Source organism: Aquarana catesbeiana, linkage group LG13 (assembly GCF_042186555.1).
Source record: "Aquarana catesbeiana isolate 2022-GZ linkage group LG13, ASM4218655v1, whole genome shotgun sequence".
Classification (NCBI taxonomy): Eukaryota; Metazoa; Chordata; class Amphibia; order Anura; family Ranidae; genus Aquarana; species Aquarana catesbeiana.
This window is the reverse complement of record NC_133336.1, coordinates 67,143,209-67,161,737: the sequence shown is the minus strand read 5'-3', so window position 1 is coordinate 67,161,737 and position 18,529 is coordinate 67,143,209. Positions and strand designations below refer to the sequence as shown.

General features: G+C 41.9%; 1 protein-coding gene across 4 annotated transcripts in view; it reads left to right on the top strand.

Annotated features, from left to right (window-relative positions):
- Window positions 1-18,529, top strand: part of DAAM1 (dishevelled associated activator of morphogenesis 1) — a 295,359-nt gene that overhangs the window by 52,308 nt on the left and 224,522 nt on the right. The window contains exon 1 of one of the 4 annotated variants that reach the window (XM_073609933.1): window positions 9,676-9,837. The exons of the other annotated variants lie outside the window; for them this stretch is intronic. The gene's annotated coding sequence lies outside the window, so the exon portion shown is untranslated. Of the gene's footprint in view, window positions 1-9,675; window positions 9,838-18,529 lie in introns of those variants that run through there. 4 annotated transcript variants of the gene reach the window in all.

Genomic DNA, 18,529 nt, shown 5'->3' with positions numbered 1-18,529 from the left:
CTTCTGCTTTAAATGATGGTGACCCCCTGACATGCCACATCTGGCATGTCATATTTTTTTTTTTGGGGGGGGGGGGGGGTGGATAACCAGCTCCCACTTCCTCCCCGGGCTCCGCGGCACCGGAAGGAAGTTCACCTCATCCCCCACCCCCCCTGCAATCTTCCGGGACACATCACAGCAGATTGCTCGACCATTCACAGTCTGACTATTAATAGTCAGCAGCTACACTTTTTTTTAGCTGCTGACTTTTAAATGGGTGGAACGCCACTTTTAAGTGGGGAAAAAAACTATAGTAATTTCACCAAATGATCTGATTTTCCACTAGATCAGACTTTTCTACCAGGTTTGACTAGGGCAGTTTCAAATCCATCTCCTTACTGTTGATCAAAACCACCAATTTATGTTTTCGATTGCCATTTTTACAAAAAATAACATTTGAAAGTTTGCTTGCCTTATTAAATTGCTGTCGGTATTGAAAATGCCTTGCAGTGATGCACGTTATTGCATGGGCACTAATGAGTGACAAAAAGCATCTTCAAAGCCATGTGTTGCATTTTGTGAGCATATTTTCTGGTTATTTGAGGCATTTTGTCACCTGTCTTGCTTATAACTAGCATTTTTCTAAGGATTTATGAGCATTGTCATAGTTTCAATTGAGGGATTAAATCACTCTTAAAAATGCATACAGGAATTTTATGGGGTGTGTTTTTTTTTTTTTTTTATTCTCTACTTCTTCTTTCTCATCAGTCCTGATGTGAAAAAGTGCTGTTGAAATCATGCTTAGGGTTAAAGGGTAACTCAATATTCGTGGGAAGAAAATAAAAATATTATAGCAGCAATTGCGACTCAAGTCCAGTCATATTGTTATTAAAAATTACCTTTTCTTATTCTGTTATTATTATTATTATTATTATTATTATTATACAGGATTTATATAGCGCCAACCATTTGCGCAGTGCTTTAAAATGTAGAGGGGGACAGCACAATACAGAAGGGACGGGAGGGCCCTGCTCGTGGAGCTTACAATTTAAAGGGAAGGGCAGAGGGTACAAAAGGTAATAGCTGCAGGGGATGATCTGATGGAAGTGACTCAGGTACGGTTCTTAAGTAGAGGTGGGATAGGCTTCTTTGAATAAGTAAGTTTTCAGAGATCGCCTAAAGACAGACGGGGTAGGGGCTGAACAGACATAATGGGACAGGGAGTTCCAGAGGATGGCAGAGGCTCTGTAGAAGTCCTGGAGCTGAGCATGAGAGGAGGTAACAAGGGAGCTAGAGAGCAGGAGGGCTTGGGAGGAGTGGAGAGGACGATTTGGACGATATCTGCAGGTTGGTGATGTAGTTGGGGCCAATGTTGTGGATGGCCTTTGTATGTTGTGGTTAGTATTTTGAATTTTATCTGAAGCCAGTGAAGAGATTGTCAGAAAGGAGCTGCAGTCATGAATCAGTTAGTAAGGTGTATTAGTCTAGAAGCATCATTCATAATAGACTGAAGGGGGGATAGCCTGTGTAAATGTAGGCCAGTGAGGAAATATGCGGCACTGTAGTTTTCTGTAAAATGCAATATGGCTACCTGGAGATGTTCTGTACACAGAATGTGTACAGAACGCCCCCCAGAAACATAATTTCCTGCTTGTGTGATTTTTCCCAGAAGTCTACACAAAGATACAAGTCAGCTTTCAGGCATCCCCTGCAACACAAATGTCATTTTTGATGAGCTACTCCCAATAGGAAATCACCTCTAAAGGGAAGCAGACCTTACACTTTTCCTCATTAAGTCCCTGCAAGTGCAGCAGCTAATTGATAAATATTAATCAGCCCCCCCCCCATTAGATTCACTTTCCGCATGGACACAGACAAACATACAGGGATTTCTTTGGAAAAACAAAAGGTAGGAATCTGGAACAAAGTTTGTTAAAATCCTTGTAACATATACAGATCACACACAGGGGAATGTTTTTGTTTTTTTTTTTTTTGTTTTTTTTTCTCAACAAAAGTGGAGTTACTCTTTTAAGAGATCTTACGGATATTTTTTTTTTTTTTTTACCCAGAATAGAGATCATTGACTTCGTGTTTTTGATAATGCTGGTTCCCTGGTTTCCATGCCAATTCTTTTCAATAACGTGACTGAATTCACACTTGAGCTTGAGCGTCTTTGGTCGTTTTTTAGTCTTTTTGTAGTTTTTTTTTTTTTCTTTTTGTACATGCGCTTTTGCACGTTTTTGTGGACATTGTTCTTGTTGAAGTCTGTTGGGTCAAAAACGCTTGAAGTTTGTAGCTCAAAATGAGCTCATGTTCTTTTCTAGTCTCATGCTACACTACGTTCAGGTGTGAACAGGCACAATTGAAAGCCATATGATTTTGGATGTTGAGTGTTTTGGAGCAATAAGCTACAAAATGCTCAGGTGTGAATGGGGCCTTTGAGTTATTTACTTGGAACTTGTATTGAGATAAGGTACTCTGACACAGAGGTATGGGTGCTATACATTAGACATATTTTCCATAACAGAGTATTTTTGTCATTTGAAGCTCTGCAGGAGCTGTTTGGTTTGCCTTCTTCCATACGCTTTTATTATATGCAATTAAGGCATGCTGTCACAGCTCAAAGTAGATCTACTGAATGGTCTCCTTCTCTGACACCATTGTTTAACTTTATCAAAAGAGGCTCTACCACTAAGGGATTAATATCACAATGTTATAGTATGTTATTGCAGAATTTTCTGAAAAAACACCCTCTGCGAATGCTGGATAAATGGGAGGGAGATGTAGGTTGGATGGATGGGGACCAATGGGAGGAAGCTCTCCAGGCGGTGCCAATCTGTTCACTGAATGTCTCGCAGAGGCTAAGGCAACTGTACATCATACTGAGGGTGTACTATACCCCACATAGAATATATATTATGGGTCTCAGGCCCACCCCGCTATGCACTAGATGTAAACGAGACCATGATGACCTGATCCATCTACTGTGGAGGTGCCAAAAATTACATTCCTATTGGAAGGGAGTAGAGGACACCATAAACAGGATATTTCAGATTTCTATGCCTCTAGACCCAAAAACTAGGGGTGGAGAGGTGGTCTTTTGTTTTTGACCACCTCTCAAAATTATTTGGAACTCCGCTTTTAATGAATGGATCACTGCAGTGGGAAATATGCTCCAAAAATAGAAAGTTATATACCAACATAGGGGATGCACCCAAAAGTTTGAAAAACTCTGGGGCCCGTGGCTTGATGTACATGGGCTTGTTCCAGTGGATCTAGTTATGGATAGGTTACTACTAGGTCTGAATGCCGGTTGAAACTGATCTCCATAACATTGTAATGGGAAGCATGGGTTGTGATGCATAATAGGGCTCCAGAAGGGAAAGACTCAGATGAGAAGGATAGTCTTTTATTGAACCATACTAGAGATCCGGCTATGTTCAATTTGCAGTGTGATTCTGTTTACTATGCTCTGTAATGGACTACTTGTGAAGCCTCGGTCTGTATGTATATGTTTTACTTTAATAAACTCCTTTTTCTTTGGATTAAAAAAAAAGGTACTCTGACACTCATTTATATACTGTACCATGTCTGTAAAAAGGATTAAAGCCAGCCACAAACAAGTAGCCGCTTCAGAATGTGGCCAGCAGTGGCAGAACATACCATATCACAGGTGTACTTCAAGCCATGTAAGGTGGCCCTGCCAATATGGACTGCTACAGATACAATATCTCACAAAAGTGAGTACACCCCTCACATTTTTGTAAATATTTTATTATCGTTTCATGTGACAACACTGAAGAAACTACACTTTGCTACAATATAGTAGTGAGTATACAGCTTGTATAACAGTGTAAAATTTGCTGTCCCCACAAAATAACTCAACACACAGCTATTAATGTCTAAACCGCTGGCAACAAAAGTTAATACGCCCCTAAGTGAAAATGTCCAAATTGGGCCCAAAGTGTTTGTGTTGCCACCATTATTTTCCAGCACTGCCTTAACCCTCTTAGGCATGGAGTTCACCAGAGCTTCACAGGTTGCCACTAGAGTCCTCTTCCACTCCTTCAAGACGACATCATGGAGCTGGTGGATGTTGGAGACCTTGCGCTCCTTCACCTTCCATTTGAGAATGCCCCACAGATGCTCAATAGGGTTTAGGTCTGGAGACATGCTTGGGCAGTCCAGGGGATCATGCTCTGCTTTAGTATGTCACAGTACATGTTGGCATTCATGATTCCCTCAGTGAACTGTAGCTCCCCAGTGCCGACTCATGCAGCCCCAGACCATGACTTTAGGAAGACACACTTGCCTTTGTACTCCCTCACCTGCTTGCTGCCACACACGCTTGACACCATCTGAACCAAACAAGTTTATCTTGGTCTCATCAGACCACAGGACATGGTTCCAGTAATCCATGTCCTTGGTCTGCTTGTCTTCAGCAAACGGTTTCAGCAAACTTGTCTTCAGCAAACGGTTCTTGTGCATCATCTGTAGAAGAGGCTTCCTTTTGGGATGACAGCCATGCAGACCTGTTTGATGCAGTGTGCCCAGAAATGCTGGGAGCACTCATACGTCTATTTCCCAAAGATAACCTCTGGACCGGACATGCCGCTGAGCACAAGCACTCAACTTCTTTGGTCGACCATGGCAAGGCCTGTTCTGAGTTGAACCTGTCCTGGTTAAACCGCTGTATGGTCTTGGCCACCGTGCTGCAGCTCAGTTTCAGGGTGTTGGCAATCTTCTTCTAGCCTAGGCCATCTTTATGTAGAGCAACAATTCTTTTTTTCAGCTCTTCAGAGTTCTTTGCTATGAGGTGCCATGTTGAACTTCCAGTGACCAGTATGAGAGAGTGCGAGTGATGACGCCAAATTTATCACACCTGCTCCCCATTCACACCTGAGACCTTGTAACACTAACAAGTCACTTGATGCCGGGGTGGGAAAATAGCTAATTGGGCCCAATTTGAACATTTTCACTTAGGGGTGTACTCACTTTTGTTGGCAGCGGTTTAGATATTATTGGCTGTGTGTTGAGTTATTTTGAGGGGACATCAAATTTACATTGTTATACAAGCTGTACACTCACTACTGTACATTGTAGCAAAGTGTCATTACTTCAGTGTTGTCACACTAAAAGATATAATAAAATTAATAAAATATTTTCAAAAATGTGAGGGGAGTATATGTAAACACTCCCCTTGTAAAACAAGAGAGAACAAAAGCCATCTCTGGAAGCAGCTGGGCTACAGCAGCAGAAGACCACACCGGGTGGCACTCCTGTCATCTAAGAACAGGAAACTGAGGGTACAGTTTGCATGGGCTCACCAAAATTGGACAATAGAAGATTGGAAAAATGTTGTCTGGTCCTGATGTCTCAATTTCAGCTGCAACAATCAGATGGTAGGGTCAGAATTTGGCATAAACAACATGAAAGCATGGATCCATCCTGCCTTTTATCAATGGTTCAGGCTGGTGGTGTAATGGTGTGGGGGATATTTTCTTGGCACACTTTGGGCCCTTTAGTACCAATAGAGCATCAATTAACACCACGGCCTACCTGAGTATTGTTGCTGACCATGTCCATCCCTTTATGACTACATTGTACCCATCTTCTGATGGCTCCTTCCAGCAGGATAATGCACCATGTCACAAAACTCAAATCATCTCACCACTGGTTTTTTGAACATGACAATGAGATCACTGTACTCCAATGACCTCCACAGTCACCAGATCCCAATCCAACAGAGTACCTTTGGGATGTGATGGAATGGGAGAATCACATCATGGATGTGCAGCCGACAAATCTGCAGCAACTGCCAGATGCTATCATGTCAGTATGGACCAAAATGTCTAAACAATGTTCCCAACACCTTGTTGAATCTATGCCACAAACAATTAAGGCAGTTCTGAAGGCAAAAGAGGGTCCAACACAGTACTAGCAAGGTGTACCTAATAGTGGCTGGGGGGGGGGGGGGTGTGGGGTCACATGACCTATGTTCTCAGCTGCATAAGATGGGGGTAGAAACTGCATGTCACGACTCTTGCTTTTCACAAACCAGACACTTGATGTTTGTGCTAAAAATGATGGTCTGGAGGCTGGTCTAGTTACATTGACCATTTTTTGGTTACCGATGGTTTATACCTAGGCCAATTATTGGCATATACATTGAGATGTGTGTAATGCTGTTGCATTGCTACTATGAATTGTTGGACCAATCTTCAGGTTCTTGAAGCCAGTGAAAGCAGTTTTTCATCTCCACATTGAGAGTGGAGCCAATCTGACCATTTAATCTTGTGGGAATTCTCGTGGATGAAGGTCCCGGTTCTGGTTCCACAATGGGGACAGTACCTGCAGATGGACATCACAATTAATTTAATTTAATAAATAAGACACCGCTTCACTCTCCTCTCAAAATGGCTCTGTGTGTAAGTGGAGATTTCTTTTAAAATCATCATCTGTAGAAGTGAGCCATCTTGCAGTAGCCATCTGCAATTTAAAATTCAAGATATAGGGAAGACTTGTTATAAACCAAATGCCATCTATTTTTTATTCAGTGCTATAACACTGCCACCTTCTTCATTAAGATTGCCTGCCAGATGGAGATCTAGTGTACCAGTCTGGGGCTGTCAGTCCTTTGACAGTTCATCACAAATAGAATAATTGAATATAAAATTGATACTCCGGGCAGTGTGTGCTTTTTCTGTTACAATTTACATGCAGTTCCTGACCTCTTTGCATTGTGAATGGAATAAAGCTGAACTCCAGGCAAATGACTAAATACATAGTTGAAATACACAGGAACTGTTACTTCTCAAAAAGTATTTTTTTTTTCTCTATCCAGCCAGTCCTGAGATTGAGGCTGAATTCACACGGGCAGCCATTGGTATTGTGGCTGCAAACACTGCCTGCACACACTGTGCAAACCACGGCAGCTGTTAGCAGTGGCTGTCAGATTTGTTCTCTGTACAGATCAATGGCCAGCACCTTTTGCTGTTTGCAGGTAACCGCTAAACTAAGCAATACAACACCCATCTAAAGTGTATAACTGTAGACCTTTTATAAGGTGCTTTTTGGTGTGAACATTAACTTAATCAGGAATAAGTTTTGTGTCTACAAATGTAAAGATGGGGGGGATGGATGTCAGATGAGGGGAAGAAAAATCTATCGGAGAATGATCTGATTCCAAACCAAAACCAATGACCTTATTGTGAAGGTACCCATAGAGCAGAGATAAACCTCTTCTCCCTAATCCAGCTTTTTCATTGAAGGATCCAGTGACCATCTCATGTCTGTGGTACCAAGTCATCAGACAGGTTGTCCATTGACTTTATTCCTGCCACCCCCCCCCCTCCCTATTAGCATAAGGTTTTACACTCCACCAAATAAATGTTATGAAGCAGGACTGGATCTAGGGGGGAGCTGGGATGGGTCTATAACCCCCCCACATTTCAGTTATACCCCCCTGGACAAATTATATCAGTATTGGGAAGTTGGGAAGCCAGGATGGCAGCCAACACAGTGTCTTGGCCCTATCTGCTGCCCTGCATTGTGTGTTTCTATGGTGCGGGGGGAGACTAGGATGCTTGACATCAATCATTGCTATGGCTCTGGTGACCAGCCCGCCTGCACCATAGAAACAAATGAAATGAATCCCAAGGAGGGCATTCAAAAGAATACAGCTTTGCTTTCGTTCAGATCTGCTCCACCTCCCACTCTCTCTCTATTGTGATGCATCAGTGAAAATTTGAAGGGGTAGGACTATATTTGTGAAGATGGGACTGATGACCCTAAGGTAAAAGTGGGACTTTATTGTGATGGGTCTTGCTGTAATGTGTTAGGGGAACCCTAATGTGAATGCAAAACGCTAATGTGATGGGGGGGGGGGTATCTGATGTAATGGAGAGACTGGTGTGATAGGGGGGGACTCTGGTGTCATGGGCTTAAGTACATGCCCTTTTTGTCACAGGTCATTTTAGCATGACCTCTGCACTACACGGAAGTAATGTCAGATGTGACTTGGGTGTCGTGACTTGTGGTATAGAAGTGCAGCAAGTTAACCGGGAATACTGGTTCCTCACATCTCGGTAGAATGTCAGTGACTCATATACAGTATGTGCCAGCAGGGAGCCACAAAAATAGGGAGAGCTAGCTGGAAAAGATAAAATGTGTGTTGACAATCTGCCCCCTGAATTCTTTTTTTTTTTTTTTTACTGCACCCCCAGATCAGACAGGCTAGTTTCAGCTTTCTTACAGAGTGATCTTTTGTTTGGGAGTAGTTGAATTCTGTTTATGGGTTGCTGGAATATTTTTATGGGAACCTTTTGTCTGAACATTCATTTAAGCATAACAATTATGATTTTTCATTTTCTAGAGTGGAAAGGGATTAGAACACCTATGTCCCCCATTAGGGTGGGGGTTCACCTTCTCTATTTGTCTTGGGGAGCGTTCATGCTGAAAGTAAAAGTAAAAAAAAAAAATCCTAAGTGTTGGGTGGTAACCGGAACAAAGGGGGAAGTCTTCCAATGGGGACACTAGTTCTGGTGACCCTGATTAAGACCAGGGATTTCCTCTCACTTCCTGTTTTGGTTATGATATGTGAAATGACAGGAAATCTTCCAAGTGGGACATGGATGGCAAAAAACTCCCTGATGTGTCTAAACCCTCCCTTTATGCAGGTCTACATGGGTCAAATTTGAAAATCAGAAATTTTGTGCGTTTTTGTGATCCGATTATGCCACCATTCATTTTGAAATTCAACCAACCAAGCCTTCAATTTCATCTCGTGTTGCAGCACAAAATAATTTGGGAATTATTAAAATGGGAATCTTTTTCTTTCCTGGTATTTTGTTTTCTTGCACACTAGAAAATTGTATGTTTTTCAAAAAATTTCCAACACTCAAATTCAATGGCCGCACAAAAAAATCGTCCGTTGCTGTAGCTCACGAATAGTGCAAATTTCGAACAAAAATTCTTAAGATTTTCAAAGAAATTCTTTCAATATTCGACCCATGTATGGCTGGCCTTACTCTATCCGAAGATTAAAAAAAAAAAAAATTCTCTTCAATTCTGCTTGAAGGCTAGGCATAGCTCAAATTTTGGCATTTAGCACATAAGTGACCTGAGAGAAAAATGCTTGATACCCCCTCCCATCCATACTAAACAGCATGGATGGAGGAAGCCCCATTTTACAAAGGCAGTGGGAGCTGCTGGCACTGCCCAACAATGGCTGAATCTGGTAGGCTACCATCACAGTTTGGCCAATAACTTTCCACTCAGCCAAGTCAAATTTTAAATGCATTTTGTTGAGCTGGGTGGTGCCTGCAAGGCCACCCATCATTTGAATTTCAGCTGATTAGGCAGGAATCAGCTGAAATTCAAGCCATCAATGGGGATCCTAAGAATGTATTTGTCCTTTAAGTGCAAATCATGATTTTTCTAGCCTTCCTTTCAGTACTTGCATAAGTTTATGTGCTGATGCCTCTCATTTCTCTGAGACTTGTTTTATGCACTTTGTCTTGACAGAGTATATAGGATGTTTTAGAAATGTATTTCCCCTCAAACAAGTTCCTCCCCATAAGGAAACAAGCAAGTGAACTGAATAAACACAGTGCGGATAATATATCCTGTACACCTGGCTGGAAGAGGAAGTGTCTGGCCAGGCCGTCTCCCGAGGATAGCAACTTGAAAGTAAATAGATCTGCAATACTTTGGAGCTTATCTGGAATTCATCGCGTACGGTTTAATATGCGGGATGTGAGTTTTGTTTTATGCCGTCTGCAGTCACATAGTTTATTCAGCGATCTGACTCGGGCGCTTTGGCAAAGGCCATCCCTCCATAAACCAAGGATCGCAAAGGTATGTTAATCTTGTTTAATATGAACTGTATGCATAGTAGTCACCAAGACAACACCGATCAGCTGACCAGCATAGAAAACATTAGCAAACCTAGATAGTGCCTTCACTGTGTTGTCACATGTGCTCCAGCTGATTATCACATGGAGACTTACTCATATTTTTCTCTTGTAGGTTGCTTACAGACTAAGAGTTGTTTGTATGAGAGATGACAAAAAGTCTGTTGAAGAAGTGAAACGCTTCTTTCACTTCTTATTTCCAGTGTAGTATTTGCTAACGCTTAATAACTGTGGCTAAAATTCTTAGAGCGAGAGTTGGCCTGCCTTACTAAATGACGTTTGCTGCAAATTAAGTTCTAGAATTTTTCTGAAGGACATTTAGCCCATGTAGTCTTTTTCATTAAAGTGACATTGTTGCCCAACTTGAGCCCCAATGCTACCTATTGAAGAAGAAAGTGACTACCTCTCCTGGAGCCCACATGGTCAGCGCCCCTCGATTGAACATCATGTGTTCACTTGCCTGATGAAGGGTCCCTGCATGGCTCCAAAACATTGCTGTATGTATATCATGTGACCACATAAATAAAGCTTTGGACCCTTTGAAGGAATCCTTGGTGTGCTGATGACATTTATTCACCCTCCATTGCATAGAACTCGCCATCTGAAGTCTTCAGAAACTCACGATTCTGGGAGTGTTGTTGATCTGGTCCACCGCAGTGCTCAGTTGTCCCTCCAGTCAACCCCCCACTGCAAAACACATTATAGAGAGATTACCGCACTTCCTATTATAATGACTGGACAGAAATTGGGGAGGGGGTTATCTCCCCAGCAGGAAAATAGTTAGCCATGAAAACTTGGCTTTATGTGGTATCCAGGCAGAGATTACAAAAACAATCAATGCAACTATGTTTTTGTGAACAAATACTTCAATTTATAAATGCAACTAGTTTATGTATCTAACTCTTGATATCTGCATTCCACTTTAACCTACACTGTGACCAAGGAAGGAATAGACAGCCCAAGAAGCCAGTCAGACTTTGCCATAGTGCACATGTGCTGACAGAAGAAGAGAGCAGAATTTGGATGACTTTTCATGTGCTTCTGCTCCTTCGCTATCCAGTCAGCAGGCTGGAGATGTGCTCTTGATCAGGATGCGCTGCAGGAATGGTCAAGGGACCTAGCTGGGCTGTCTGACGGGGGTGCTTGGTTCACAAGTCTGGATGCACAGAATGTATTTCAGTTACTTGTTTGGCACAACAAGGTGCAGAGTAGCATGTCGACAGATTCACCCTCAAAAAACAATCCTGTAATGTTTTGTAATATGCACTACCAGTCAAGTTTTTAGATTACCCCATGTTTCCAGTATTTATTAAAATGTTCAGTTTAATGTTTACCCTTTATACCATTTTAGGTTATTAACTGGATTTGACCTACTTAAAAGCAGAACTTCACCCAAAAGGGGAAGGTCCGCTCATTTACTTCCTCCCCATGCCCCCCTCCACTGCCGCATTTGGCACTTTTTGGGGAGGTTTTGACAGGTACCCGCTCCCAATTTCGGTCAGATGCGGCATGGAGATCTGAGCCGGAAGTTCAGCCCCTCCTTCCCCTGCAGCCTTCTGGGACACATCAGATTCCAGAAGACTATGGGACCATTCACAAAGTGCAGCATGACATGCACAGTGGGAAACCGGCTGTGAAGCCTCAAGGCTTCATTGCCTGTTTCCCTTACTTATGATGCAGGTGGTTGGACGCAAAGCCGATTGAAAAAGCAGCTCAGCTGAGGACATTGCTTGATCCCTGGAAAGGCAAGCGTCCTTATTAAGTCAGCAGCTACATTATTTGTAGCTGCTGACTTAATTTTTTGGGGAGACTGGAGCTTCTCTTTTATGTATACCCAGCTAAAACCTTCTTTTTGTTTGTTTATTTTTTTCACGCTTTCTGTGTAGAATGTCAGCTCTCACCCTACTGAAACCGCATAGAACTATGGAACCCCATCCCTCTCCTGTTGTTCATAACATGGGGGGGGGTGTTCTTTAATCTTTAAAGAACAGTATAATAAGAGTCAGGACAGGTGGAGTGGACAGGAAGTTATCGGATCACAAGATCTCCTGCAAGATAAACGGGTAGTATATTGAACAGTCCAAAAGGGAACCAAAATGAGTTTTAGGCCTCATGCACACTGTATGTTTTTTACAGCTGCTGTTTTTGGCTTCGGGCGTTTTCTTCTGCAGCCAAATTCCCCAGCATGTTATCCTATGCACATATAGGCTGTTATCAGCAGTTTTTGGCAGGGGCGTTTTCTAGCTGGGAAAAAAAAAACAGAACTAGTGGGTTTTGAGAGGACTTTTTTAGATGTAAAAATGCTCTAACTCTGAAAAATGCTGAAAACTGCTTTGAACCATAAGCTTTTATGGGAGATTAGTTTTGCTTAAAACGCTGAAAAACGCTATTACAACAATGGTAAAAAAAAAAGGGGGGGTGGTCTGCCCTGGGTGGGGGGGTGTCATCCTGACGTGCCCCCCCCCCCCTCCCAATCTCCTTGTCAGGCAGAGCGGCGATCTCCCTGTGTCAAATCCCACTTCCTGTGATAGGTGGCACCACATAGGAGGCGGGACTATGTTACTGCGGCTGCCCAGGCTTTGTATGATCTGGCCACTGGCGCAAGGCTGCATCTGATGGCCACTGGCGCAAGGCTGCATCTGATGGCCACTGGCGCAAGGCTGCATCTGATGGGCACTGATGAGGGAGCATTGATCTCCTGTATCATGTCTGCAGTCTCTGACCATCTCCTGTATCGTGTCTACTAGAGGTGCACCGAATGGAAATTTTGCTAATACTATTTAGCAATGTGTTTAAGTTTAAGTAAGAGACTGCAGACATGATACAAAAGATGCTTAGAGACTGCAGACTGCATTTTTCTTGAGCTTTTCTTGCACTAAAGGTGCCAATAACGGCCGACAATAAATTCATATTAGTTTAAATTGATTATATTAATTAAAGTCGAATATAATACAATTTAAAAATATAAATATTTTTTAAAAACTATCATTTTCAGCTAAGTGCATCCTGCAGTTTCAGTTTCAGCACCAAAATTTCCATTTGGTGCACCTCTGCTTTCACCCCTTCCAGCCCACACTATAGCCGAAAGACGGCTACAGCACGGGCTTAAAATGCCAGGAGGGCGTCCACGTTGCCTATCGGTGCAGCCTCATCAGCGCACATCAGTGAAGGAGAAAAATTATCTGTTTGCAAAATTTTATAACAAACTATGAAAAAACTTTTGTTTTTGTGTTTTTTTTCAAAATTTTCTGTTTTTTCTTTTTTGCTAAACAAAAAAAAAAAAAAAAAAACACAGTGGTGATTAAATACCACCAAAAGAAAGCTCCATTTGCGTGAAAAGAATGATAAAAATTTTAATGTGTGTACAATGTTACATGACCGCACAATTGTCATTCAAAGTGTGACAGTGCTGAGAATAGGCCTGGGCAGGGAGGGGGTGAAAGTGCCCTGTAGGCAAGTGGTTAAGTGAGTATAATTAGTAACTTTTATTTTTAGGCAGTTACCAAATTTCACCTTGATCCAGTTTTATAAATGAGGGAAATGTAACGTTTATACAACACTCTGGGTAAGGGCTCCTACACACCAGATGGGGCACATTATGCTCTGGTGGTGGCATGCACCGTATAGGGGAGGTGATGCATACATTATAACACGTTGCACTGTTTGCTTTTTTTATTGTTTTTTAAAGTTTTACTGAAATGGCGCAATATGGCATTTCATTCAATTCTATGCACTGCAGTGCGTTGTGACACACTGATGCATTGACATGCAGTGCATTGTGCTGCATAAACATGCAGACATGCTTTTTTTTTTTTTTTTTTTTTTTTCTTTTTTTAAACAGTGCGTGCCATGTATGATGGGGAACAATTACATTTTTTTTTTGTGCCTTTTGCAATGAGCTGGTGTTCAACCACAGCTCAACAGACAATGGTTAAAAAAGTGAATAAAACTAAAATCTAACAAAAAAAAATATATATAAACATTTTCAGTAAAAACTGGAATGTATTCTAAAACTTTAACTGGTAGTGTAAAAAAAATAATTGGTTTGGAATAATAGTGACCATAATAAAATTTTGGTAAATGAGCAAACCATACAGATCATTCAAAAATGACCTTTTTTTCTGAGGGGAAGAGGTGAGCTTTCTGTCTGATATGATTCTACTGGGAGTACATGGATCAAAGGTGATTCTGAGGACAAGTGTGTAGGATATCTGTGGATGCCACAATGCGGTTGTAGAAGGAATCTTGTGAATAACAGGTTTGCTGGCTGCCTTCATACCTGTGAACATGTAATTCTAGTTTACAAAAGTGAGACATTACATCAACTGGGTTACAGCATTACCAGAATTCTCCTTAACCTCATAAACCTGACAATAACAACATCCCAATTCATGCTCTGACCTGCTGACTATCAATAAAGTTGGATGTAATTTGAAGCAAAACTTGGACTCCTATGACAAAGCCAAAGCCATCCTTTGGATAAGTGCATGTAAAAGAAATGTAATTACAAATATGACATGCCCTAGCATTAATGGAACAAGTTCAGCCTGTATGCTTCTATTAAGTCGCCAAGCTTGGTTTCACTTGTTTACTAAAAATATGCGGTCACGGGATGTACCAGGATGAGCTGATCTTGGCAAAGTTTGCTAAAATTGTCTAGACCAATGCCTCCCAGACAAGTAAATACGTTTAAGCGGTAGATGCTCATGGCCTGGCACAGGGGCCCTTCATCGATCCTAATGTGTGCTTTTCCACATGTTTATGTAATTATTATTCTTATTTTATTATCTATCTATCTATCTAATCTATCTATCTATCTATCTATCTATCTATCTATCTATGCTTTTTTTTCTCAGAGAATAGGTGCAGGAACTCCCCTTTTTCAGAGTTACCCCTACCTAACTCTGAGCACCAGTCCTTGGTTCCACCCCCTACCCACCTCCCAGCACTGCCCCATATAGAGAATACAGAACCAAGTAACATTTGTGGTACTAAGTAATTTGTATGGAATTTGTTCGTGATAAGGAGAAAAGCCGTAAAATAGACCCCCCTCCCTGCAACAATGGACCACCTACAACAAAATACCCCCCAGCAACAATAGACCCTCCAGCAGCCAGCTAGAATAGACTACGCCCTCAACAGTAGATCCCTCCCAGCGACAACTGACCACCCCAGCAACAATAGACCCCCCACTGCAAAACTAGATCCCTTACAGAGACAGTAGATCCCCAGAAGTAACAGTAGACCTCCGCAGCAGCAATCAACCCTCCTGCAGAAATAGATCCCCTCCAGCAACAATAAATCCTCCAGCAGCCAGCATCAATAGACACTGTAGCACAAACCAGCACTCCTTGTCATTACATACATCCAGTGCTGGAGGTGCCGGAACTGCGTTCCCACTGAAAATTAGCCCTGGATATAGATATAGATTTATATATATATATATATATATATATATATATATATATATATATATATATATATATATATATATATATATATATATATATCTCAATTTATTATTATTATTTTTTTTTTTATTGTGATACTTAAGAGTTTGATTTGTCTGTTAACATGAGCAGACAATAATATACCAGCTGTTGCGTTTCTGTGTTCATTTGCTGCAATAGAATAATTGATTTATTCAAAACCATTGATTAAAATTATAATGCTCCAAATTTTTTTTTATATATTGTACCTTCCAGTAGCCTTTCATCACACTTTAAAGAAAGATTTGGCCACCCAAGCCACACCCTTCCTTAACCATATAAGAACATGTGCCTTTTTTAAAGCGGACCTTCAGTCATTTTTTTCAACTTTCCATCTATTCAATCTTTATGCAAGTAAATACTGTATTGGCGTATAACACACACTTTTTCCCTCTTAAAATAGGGGGAAAATTGTGGGTGCGTGTTATACGCCGATATAGGCTGCCACCGAGGGGAAGGAGGGGACGAGCAATGCCGAAATAGAGCCAGATCTCCTGTGTACTCGGCTCGCAGTCATGCTCAGTCCCACCCCTTGGACGGCTCCTAGCATGGATGTCCTGGCATTGGATGGGCGTTATGTCCATCATAGGATCCGGGCCAAGTGGCGGTACTGGGCGTGACGCCGAGTACACAAGGAGATCCGACTCTATTTTAACAGCGCTCGTCCCCACCTATCTCTCGATGGTAGCACATATAATGGCAAGACTGCAGATGGAAACTGAGCAATGCTGCAGTTGGGCACAGATCAGGCTGCAGATGGGCACAGATCAGGCTGCAGATGGGCACAGATCAGGCTGCAGATGGGCACAGATCAGGCTGCAGATGGGCACAGATCAGGCTGCACTGAAGCTGCAGATGGGAACTAATCAGGCTGCATTGATGCTCACTGACCATTATTTTGCTTCAAAGTGGTTTATTTTTTAAAGTTTTTTTTACCCTGAAACTTCCCTCTTAAATTGGGGTGCGTGTTATACACCAATAAATACGGTACCTTATACAGCCCACTTCCAGGTTCTTGTCTGGTAAAAAGCCCAGGCTTATGACATCATGCACAGCTCTCCCTCTCACTCTTGTCAGAGTTTGCCAGGAAGGGAGGGGGGAATAAGAGGGCCAATGAGAGCTACAGAGCTGGAGGTGTGTGTCTGTGTAAATCCAGGAAGTGAACAGGCAGCAGCTTTAGCTGCCCACAGTTAAAATGGATGCAGCCAGACTAAGTGGAGGGAGATTTCTACAGTATATTTGTCAAGTACAGAATCACAGTATATATAAAATAATATGCAAAGTGGTTGTAGGGAAGCTTCAGAATGGCAAAGATGTTTTTATAACAAATTATGTGAGCAGACTGCAGTTCCTCTTTAAATGGCGTGCCTATTTTAGGATTCCAGTAGTGGCGAAGCTTTCTGAAAGCATGCTGAAGCCCGTGGGCACATGACGAACATACACACCCACATTTGTTGTCTATATGACTCTGATGCCGTTTTGCAACACACATATTGTGTACAGAAGGAAGGAGGTCAGCTCATTGGTTCAAAGCCAGGATAGACAACCTTAGCACTCCAACTGTGGTGAAACTGCAAATCCCTTTTATGCTTCTGGGAATTATGCCTATAGCTGTCAGTCTTTCAATACTTCATGGGATTTGTAGTTCCACAGCATCTGGAGTACCAAGGTTGCCTACCCCTGGTTCAGAATGTGTGGATTGAATGATCTGAACAGCTGTTTGTGTGTATGTATGTATGTATGTGTGTGTGTGTGTGTGTGTATGTATATGTGTGTGTGTGTGTGTGTGTGTGTGTGTGTGTGTGTGTGTATGTATATATATATATATATATATATATATATATTTATATTAAAGAAGATCTTAATTAAAACCCTTGTTTTATTACTGCCTGTGTGCTAGCTAGCCTCTTTGTCTTTTGGACAATATTCACTGGGACAGAAAGTGATGGGAAAACCAAAATGTTAGTGTTATCAACAAAACACAAGGTGAAGGTGAATCTTTCCAAAGGGAACAGCTGTTCTTGTGACAACTCTGGTGTGGTCCAAATGCTGGTTTGCACCAAACCCAGAAGGAAGCGTTCACTCCCGATATTGACCTAATATGGTCACTTTAGGTCATTTACATTGCTCTAAATTACCACGTGGCCATATGTGGTCAATAATTTCACAAGCATCCTACCTCTTTGTGCACCTGCGGGGTGTCCTGGTCACAATTCTTTGGTCAGGAGTGACCGCTTTCTTCTGGTTATAAAGTGCTAACAAAACCTAAGTGCGCCCCTATCTGGAAGGGGTATTTGCTTTACACTATAGAGAGAATGTTGTGTCTCAGGAACAGATGAGGGGAAATCTCAATTTGACATAGGATGAAAAAATTAGGATAAGGGTGCTTTCACACCGAGGCGTGGGCATTAAAGCGCGACCCTTTACCGTCATTTTGGGAGCGCTATTCGGCCACTAGCGTGGCACTTTTAACCCCCGCTAGCGGCCGAAAAAGGGTTAAAACCTTCGTTGGCGCTGCCCCATTGATTTCAATGGGCAGGGGCACTTTAGGAGCACTGTATACACCGCTCCTTCAGTCCCGTAGACTCAGCCTGTGTTTTATCGATATGGGTGGAATTGAGACTGTTGCAGGCAGCCTCTTGTACTAGCAAGGGACACCTTGGCATCATTCTCAGTGGCCCCTTTGGGGGTGAATGCTACAGTAGAAAATTATATTCCAAAAGTCTGCTGGATCACCCCCGGCTGTTTATATTTTGGAATTCAGTGGCAAGATTGTACTATTTTTTTATTATTATTATTATTTATTTTTACGTTTTTTTTTTTCTTGGGTTGCTCCACACTCTCCGTTGCATTCTCTCTAAGGAAGGCCATACATGCTTAATTTTCTATAAATGTGTAAAACCTTCCGCACTATACCTATATTAACACCATCTTGCTAATATACATCAAATATCTATCTTATCTAATATATATCTGTGATAAATACTCAGTATCCCTGAGTGTACAAATCCTAAATACTATGAAAATCAACTAGCACCAATATGCATCCATCCACCTGTACAAATGCAGAGTAGGACATCTATGGGTGTCCTCTCACCTGCTGAGATGGCCCTCCCTAACTAAAGGAGGTCAATATGCACTTTTGCA